Source organism: Amphiura filiformis, chromosome 14 (assembly GCF_039555335.1).
Source record: "Amphiura filiformis chromosome 14, Afil_fr2py, whole genome shotgun sequence".
Classification (NCBI taxonomy): domain Eukaryota; kingdom Metazoa; phylum Echinodermata; class Ophiuroidea; order Amphilepidida; family Amphiuridae; genus Amphiura; species Amphiura filiformis.
Window position 1 is genome coordinate 56,170,466 of NC_092641.1, and position 9,294 is coordinate 56,179,759.

The following is a 9,294-nucleotide window of genomic DNA, read 5'->3' on the forward strand; positions in this document are numbered from 1 at the left end:
ATAAAACATGATTGGCTATTTTGATAAGGATAAGTAACTGATAATCCCAGGCGCTGTGAAGTTCATAAAATGAAGAATATGAGGAATACAGTTGCATGAGTTTGACTAGCCATCATATATTTAAAGTGCATCTGTTATGATAAAACAATATTTAATAACAGCATGAGGCTGCTATTATAATAGAGAGTTTGCGAAATAAATATTGAAAATTGAATTCAACTGGAAAGGCAACTTCAGGAATGTCATCGGATTGGATGTTCTTGCTTAAATTACTTGAACGCAAACGTCCAATTGGTTTCTTTACCCCGGGTTCTGTACCAACCGCGCTTTGTCCTTTTTAAAAGGTAATACGATGTATTGTTGGTCGAAGCAGCAACAAAAAATATAGTTCACAGCATCTTGCGAATGGTAGTGAGCTGTAGCAAAAATTGCATTGCTCAATTCATAGCGAGCGTGCAGAAGAATTCAAATATCACAGATGTATAGTTTTGTAGGTCCTGTGGTTCTTGAGTTATGTTGTAAAGAGGGCTGAAACAACAACACTTTTGTAAAACGTACATAACTCATTAACAGCAATAAATTAAGCAGATTTTCAAAGTATATGATTTGTAGAATGAACTTTTACAAAACACCAAAGTGTTATTTTTCAATAATATATTGATTCAGATAATGAAAATTGATTTTTTTACTGCTTCGACCAACAATACCTCGTATAACCTTAAACAAGAGACTTGTGTATCAATGGGCGATCAAAAGAAAGGCATATAAAGGCGACAACAAAAAATACCACTTTGTTTGCTCAAGAGGTTTGTTGGTAACACTTCAATACAAAAAGCGCTTCATGTCACGGTTGTTTGATGTAATCATTTGTTAAATTGACAAACATAATTAAAATTTTCAATTCTAGAGCTGGACAATACTGACAGCTATCTTACTAATAAATACATATATTTTTAGTTATTTTTTAAGTTTCTTTATCAACTTATTCTTATTTTTCTGCTTTAATGGTATTTTTTTATCCAGAAACTGTATATATGTGTACAAATTGAGGGCGCTATTACATTTATTTTAAATTTAATTTAGCCAAATAATAAACCTATAAGTTATTTCTTACATTTCATGATAAAATTTGTTTAAAAAAATGTCCTTGCTATTTATCTATGCCCGTGCAACGGGGCATAGATATTGTATTTGTTGTGTTTAGTCTTCGGCTTCTCCTTCTCCCTCGTCTCCTTCTTCTCAAGACCACTTCTTTGCACTCCTCTAGCTCAAGAACCATCATCATCATCATCGTCGTCATAATAATAACAATACTAATAGAAATTCACCATAAATTCTAAAGATCTTTTCAAAATTGTCCCACACAAATGTGCAGTGAGTAGTTAGCACACACAAACCGCTATCATCATGATCATAGTGGATGAGTACCAATGAGTGGAAGCTGAGATGTAGGGTCCAATGTGCATGTTTCTCTATTTCAAGTTTTTAATTTTAATGGATTGGAAAGTTCCATAAAATTGAGTAAGAAAATTAGTGAAATGTTGTTTAAATTGTACTCAAATTGAGTAAAAAATTAATCAATTTGACTCATTTTGTTGCTTTGTTCCTATTTTACTCAACATTGAATAATTTGTACCATTTTTTATTTAGAGTGTAGCGATGAAATGATAAATGTGAAATATAAAAGCAATTATGTTTAGCTATTATCAACTGCCAGGATCCATTGGAAAGTAATATCTGCATTATCCCTCTCTTGTTCACTCTCCAACACACTCTCCTTCTCTCTTTCTTTATCTTTGTAGTTTTCTACCTTAATTAAGCCGACTTATATCGATAATACCAATTTGAATTGAATTGTTCCATACAAAAAATTAACAGAATGATTGATGGTTATGACATTTTTATGGTATTAATTTATTGTATTCGACATGTATCATATAAATGGCATTTTTATGTTACCATGGTAAATAATGAGTACCAACATCTCGCATTATTAGATATGGACAAAAGCAACAATGACGCATTGTATTAATTTATAACGATGCCTGTTGCTGGGCGAAAGTACTTTCGTTGAGTAAAGCCTCCAGCATACTTTCCTGCCGCTTGCCGCTGCGGCAAACAGCAGGGCGTTTCAACCAATGACAAGCCTTTATTGTGTCCGTTTGTCTGCAATGCGCGTGCGCCACGCCGCTCAGCGGCAAGCGGCAGGGTAGTATGAAACCAGCATAATGCTTTTTCACACTTTCGTGCCGCTATGCGGCGTGACGCACGCGCATTACAGACAAACGGACACAATCGAAGCTTGTCATTGGTTAATACGTCATGCCGCTTGCCGCAGCGGCAAGCGGTATGGAAGTACGACAGGGGCATTATGCTGGTTTCATACTACCCTGCCGCTTGCCGCTGAGCGGCGTGGCGCACGCGCATTGCAGACAAACGGACACAATAAAGGCTTGTCATTGGTTGAAACGCCCTGCTGTTTGCCTCAGCGGCAAGCGGCAGGAAAGTATGCTGGAGGCTTTAGTTAGTTGGTTGAATACCTTAGACCCGTCGAGGAGGAATTACTTTATTGATATGGAGTAAATATGTATTTGTGCCTGAATTGCAAGGAATGAATTTGGACTTGACTGTGACTTAATTCGCTACATTGTTAAACGATGAGCTAAATATTAGTGTTTTCTGTATAATATGGAGATGATGTGGCACATTATATGTGTCTTTGTTCTTTCCTTCAGAGGTGGCGAAGCATGCAGTGAGTACGACAAAAATATGTATAACATGGGAAATACCGTAAAAAATCGTTATTAAGCATACCATATGTGCCTATTAATGAGTTGCTCGGACAAGAACATATTTTTGCGGTATAATATTAAACTTTTTTACTTTGTTTTTAATTGACAAATATCTGTGTCACAGATATTTGTCAATTTATTTTCTTGTCCAAGCAACTCACCAATAGGCACATTTGCTTACAAACGAATTTTTATGGTGGACGTATAGAGCGACTTCAGACTTGTATTCGGATTATGTTAAATCAATATTAAAACAATTTATACATTTTATTTTAATGTAATCAGGACATATATCATATCACCAGTTGATAGCATATCATTTTAAGTTTGTATTTCCTAACAAATCAACATTATATACATAAGCAAATGAATGGAAATAAGTATTTGATCTGTAAGTGGGTGATCCATACAGAGCAAGGTTCGACATAAATGGTCGCCCCAAAAATTACAATACCTTGGCGGCAAATCGATATTCATGGAAAGTTATCGCCAGCTTCGCAACCCAATGAAGAATCCAAATACACATGTGGAGTGTTTGGAGGTGCTGGTATTTCATCAATTAGACACTGGCAAAAGCATATGGTATTGCAAGAAAAGTGGTGTAATATTGCAAACATTGTAACTACCGTTGTATTGAGTCAAGTTCTTTTGAATCATTTACATCTTTGTTGTATACAGGAATAAAAGGTGACTCGGAAGAAATAGAGATCCCAGAAGCAGCTGATTTTGTATTCATAGAGCTAGGGGGAAATTGTGATCAATGTAAGCAACTCTTTGTATAATGGTTTGCAAATTCGGTTGTTTTTATTTTCTGCGTTTTTATACACTCAGAGAAATATTCACACGTTATGTAAAAAAAACACGATGTAAATTAAATTATACACAATATATGTAAAAGTTTGTCAAAAACTTTTACCATGCCAGTTTGTAAATGCTTCAAATACATATTTGAACTGTACCGAAGCTAGTTTACCTAGTTTGTGTAATCATTGCATGAAATGAAGTAAAATGTCAGCCAAAAATACTTCGCTGATTGGAGAAAATCTACCTTGTAAATCGACACACGTGTAGTTTTTACCTATTTCATGTAAGAAATTATAGCGCAGACAGAAAGCAATGGTGGACTCGACGTGTGTGTGATCGGGTAGCCTGCTGAAACTTCATTCAAATAGGTAGGTTTCGGAGTCATTAAACTTGAACCAAACTGGAGATTCGTTCGATAAGTTATGCATGGATTTGAGACTTTAAAAATGGCTATTTATGGGTTCATTTTGATAGATTGATCAACATTAGAATTGACATGCACAGCACCGGGACATTGTGGCGATCATGTGTTACGAGCCCGAGTAGGACAATCATTACAGTACAACGCTGTACTGTATACTGCGCCCGGACACTGCGTGTATCTAGCACACTGTGTGTACGTGTTGAGATAGATTACAAATACCACAGGAGATCTCCTCTGGTAATACGGACAGTGTAGCCGTGATATGCATTGAAATGACTTCGATACTGTATGTACCAAGTGTGAGACTCGAATTAGGCTTGAAGCGACAACGCATTAAAAAAAACAAAAAAACGCAATGATTTATAGTGCGCTACGCACAGGCACAACGCCTAGACATTGATCCACAAGCCTCAGCACACTTTACAGGTTGTCGCTGACCACTATGGCCCCACATCATTCCATAAACCATTAAACAACATTTCAGGGACTTTGCTGCTTCAAGAGCGCACACCCTAGACATTCCACAAATAACCATCGCAACCAGGATCAGCTCCCCGAGTTTCGTACGGGTTACAACGAGACAAATTAGCAGTAAGTTCCTTGTCCAGGGAATTTCAAGCTAACTCAATTTTTCCACGAGAGCGTAATAGGCACCGCCAGGGTTCGAACTCGCAACCTCTCGCACCATAGTCGAACGCCTTATCGATTGAGCTAACTTGACTGCTAGTGTACTAGCATTGTATACATGCACATTGAGAGAGAAATGCTACATTGAACATTAACTAGATAGCGGGGTGAACTGATAGAAAAGAAAAGAAAAACAAAATAAAATACTTCATGCATGAAATTGTATTGTTGAATGAATCTGACAGTTGACCAAGATTTGATGACTTCTATGTTTCAGCATAAAATAAAAGAAAGAAAGAAAGAAAGAAAGCCCCAACCCTATTGACCTGTTTTTTTGCATAAATGTTATGTATTTTTTACATAATTTGTGTAAAATATTACATAACAATTATGCAGTAAAATACCTAATAGCTGAGGTAAAAAATCTACATAAAATTATGTAAATATTTTACATAATCTGTAAGTATTTTTTTTACTTATCTGCTATGGGTTTTTTTATATAATTCATGGTTATGTAAAAATACCTATTTGTTTTGGAGTTCTATACGTACATCGAAGTTGTGTAAAATTTTACATAATTTATGTATTTTTTTCTGTGAGTGTAGGTCTACATGCAATTATGCGTAACTCGTAAATTCTTTGTCCGAATCAATTGAAAGTTTGGAAATAAGTATAACAAGTGCGTAAAGAAGCCATTCGAATTTCACCCAAAACAGTAGATAACAGGCCTACGGCAATTCGTTCTTAAAGTACTGATGTAAAACTGCAGTTGGGAAAATTTTAAACGTGTTAAAAACTTTCGATACTATAACATATGATTATTACATGTGAGTATCATAATTACTTTCGTCATGTCATACGGGTCATATGAGCAGCCAATCAGCGGCGGCGCCGTCAGTATGAAGTAACGCAGTGGTACGCGGTGACAGTAATTGTGAGTACGCTTAGTTTGTCAAAGGGAATCTGAATAAGACTTTACCGCACTTCATATGTTGTTGAGCTTATACTGTTTGCTGAATATACCACGATCAATTATTTATACCCTGAAAATGAAACAAGAAACGATTTCATTTGATCAGCAACCGAAGGTGAGTAACTGCGAAAAACTTGTCGATTAATTAATGTACATGTCCCGGGGGTACATGTATAAAGCAAAAACAAACTATATGTATACATATAGACACCTAGAGCTGAGCCTGTATATCAAACGTTAGTTTCCGCAGACGATATCGAAGTTATACCTGGCACAGCGGTTAAAGGCAAAGAAGATAAAGAAGACACAGATTTTGGTGAACCCCAAAAGGAATCCAGTTATATTAAAATCCCTTTGTGGAATGATGACATATACGAAGCCGATGAAACATTTGAAATCAAGATAATTGGAGGTGACAATAGCCATGACACTTCTGTAATTACCATAATAAACGACGATCCAGGTATGCATATATACAGGGTGTCCCTGAAAGAACTGTATCGTAGAAAACTTAATTGTTTGGGTATTTTAACGCCACAGCAAAACAAAACTAAATACCTGTTAGAGGAATAAATCAGCTGTCACTTCCTTTTTGAATTTTGACAATTGACCATAACGTTCTTGAAATATAAGAATTTTAGGAAACGCCCTCATTTTCATTTTCAAGCCTTTCCACGGATTCAATTACAATCGATGATCTATTTAGTATATTTAGGGTGCTAAGGTCATATTGATTTAATAGTGCGTCTCAAAGCCCCGCGCGCATTAGTAAAATCGACCGTTTTTCGCGTTATTCCCGCTGGATTGAGTATTTTTTTTTTCGCAGTTTTTTCCCGATCCACCACACAAAAGTCTCACGTCTGACATCATCAGACATCAACATAGCTCAAAGTATAAATCTCAGTAAAATATTCATCTTGACCACAGTGCAACCTCAATGAGAGATGAAAAGGTGGTCTATTCTTGCAGATAAACAAAGTATAGCGCATTCCGTATTAGGTTTTAACTTGGAAAGGGCTTTGAGGCGAACTATTAAGATTAAAAATTAAGATGGCCTGATTACTACGCATTATCAGCGCATGATGCGTCTGTTGTCATTGATAGATATTGACTCTGTAGAAAGGCTTGAAACTGAGAGAGTTTCGTAAATTCTTTAATTTCAAAAACGGAGCGGTCAAATGTCAAAATTCAAAAAGTAAAAGTACCAAAAAATCAGTTACCGACGATACAGTTCTTTAAGGAACACCCTGTAGAAACAATTTTATGTTTATAAATGAATGCATCTGTCATTTTCACTGGCCCATCAATACCAAAACTCATATCGCGCGCTTTGCTCCAAATGTCCGGGGTATAATGAGCACAAAACATCCCCCATTGAATTCTCCGCCGCTATTGAGTGAATGGAAATATACGTACAATTCAAATTATCTTTTTGATAAGACAACTATCTGTAAAATTATTTGGCATGTTTGATTAAGGAAATCTAGAGACTTTTTGGGCTTTTTACCTGTTGACTGGTTCTATTACCAGCACCACTGAAGGTAAAGGGGACACAATAGCATGACTGAAAAGAGCAGTTTTTGGCAACGTTATTCTTTTACTGTCGCAGGATTTTCTAACGTGGAGCCAATGTTTTTTATTTATTTTTTATTTTATTTATAACATTCGGCCAAAGCAAGGCAAAGCCCAATAGTGCCCAGAGGTTACTAAGGCATGCCGACCATATGTGACAGGACAGAGATATGGAAAGAGGCCCGATTTAGAAGCAGGTAGAAAACCGTAGCACACGGAGAAACACTTGCGAGGACAAGAATGAATCAGCAATCAAACACACGTTTGCCCAATTTATAGTATAGTTAATATTGGTTTAACAACAACATTGGTCCAACGTTCGCTTTGCCGACGCCGACGATGCCCACCGTTACCAACGTTGACTCAAAATAAATTGTGATGCTGACTGCATTTGTAGAAAAAAATCAATACAAGTGTTTTGTTTGTATCGATATTATTGCGCATTTTCATAAGTTTAGGCAAAAAATATAGAAGGTTATAAAATTAATGATTAAACGAATATTCAATGTGTTGATGCAGACGTTGATCCACCAGAGTTTATGTCTTCTTTGGAGGAATTGACGCACAAAACAGACCTAGGAAAGCCTTATGCATCTGTAAATTGGACAGATCCTGCTGTGAGAGATAATTCAGGGGAGTATACCTTAAATGTGAACATGGAGCCAGGACATCATTTTGATATTGGCGTGACGTCAGTTGTGTACACGGCCATCGATAATGCTGGAAACGAAGCTGTCTACAAGTTCAATGTCACTGTTATAGGTATCATAAGTCTTTGTTTTTAATTTTTTATCACAACTACCGTACCTATTTCTTTTTTATGGGATAGTCGTTAGTAGCGATATAGTGTTAGGAGATACCGTATTGAATATAGAAATAACGATCAATTTGGAACGATCATTGAAACATCGCTTGAAATTGAAGTGTTATTGAGGTTACACTGAATGAATAGATTAGTTTTCAAATAAAAAAAGTACAAGTTTACTGAAAATTACCATAACCTGGTAATGAGATCTGTGTGACATTTATTGCATAATATTTCTGTTCTTGATTGTATATAGCACAATACAAACAACGGTTTATCTGTTTTAAAATCCAACATGGGAATAACTCGGTTCTTTCCTTTATCTTTTTATACAGATAACGAAAATCCAGTCATAAACAATGTTGATGATATAACAGCATACACAATCTCTGGTGAACCGTACGCGTTCGTGTCCTGGACAAAACCTGATATTACGGACAATTCTGGACAGGTCGTAATTGACTACACTCATAATAGCTCCGGAGAGTCGTTCCTATTGGTAAGACGCGGGTCAATATTACTGCCACGGATCCTTCTGGTAATACGGCTGACGCGTTCTTGATCATAACGGTGATAGGTAAGGAGACCTGATCTTCCTCCTCATCGTACGTTACAGGTCCCTTAATATTAACCAATTTTTCTTGACAGCTTTAGCTTCCGAAGGAGTTCTTCCCATATCCATACGTTTATCAGTTTATCAACCAGGAACAGTATGTGACCAAGGTAGAGAATCACTTACATCAGTTGACCTTTTTCAGTCCAGCTTTCCAGAAGGTGACATTCGCCTGTGGCAATTAGTTGTCAAATGTTGACAGTTGGTTACAGGTGTCATGATAGGCAATCAGTTACATCAGATGATCGTGTTCAGTCCAGCTTTCCAGAAGGTGACATTCGCCTACGACATTTAGTTGTCACTTGTTGACAGTTGATATCGGTAATGATATGGTTGAATGACTTACTATCACGTTGTAGTGAAATGCATCCTGTCACATCAACCTTCATACTTTGACTCTTACATGTAGTATGAAGTTAAACACATCATGCCGATAGCGTTGAACGTGCCACAGTGACCAGTGGCGTACCGTGGCCGCTCCTACCCGGTGGGGCTGAAGGAAATTCAATTTTGGCGCCCCTTCCTCAAGAGCCCGAAAAGGTTGACCCAATTTTTTTTCGGTCGTTTGAAAAGTGAAGAGCGAATTAAAAAAGAGGGAAATTATATGCACTAGCGCCCTAAAAGAAACACATTTTCATGTGTAGTACAATTTTTTCAAAAATATTTATACTTATCCAAATTTTC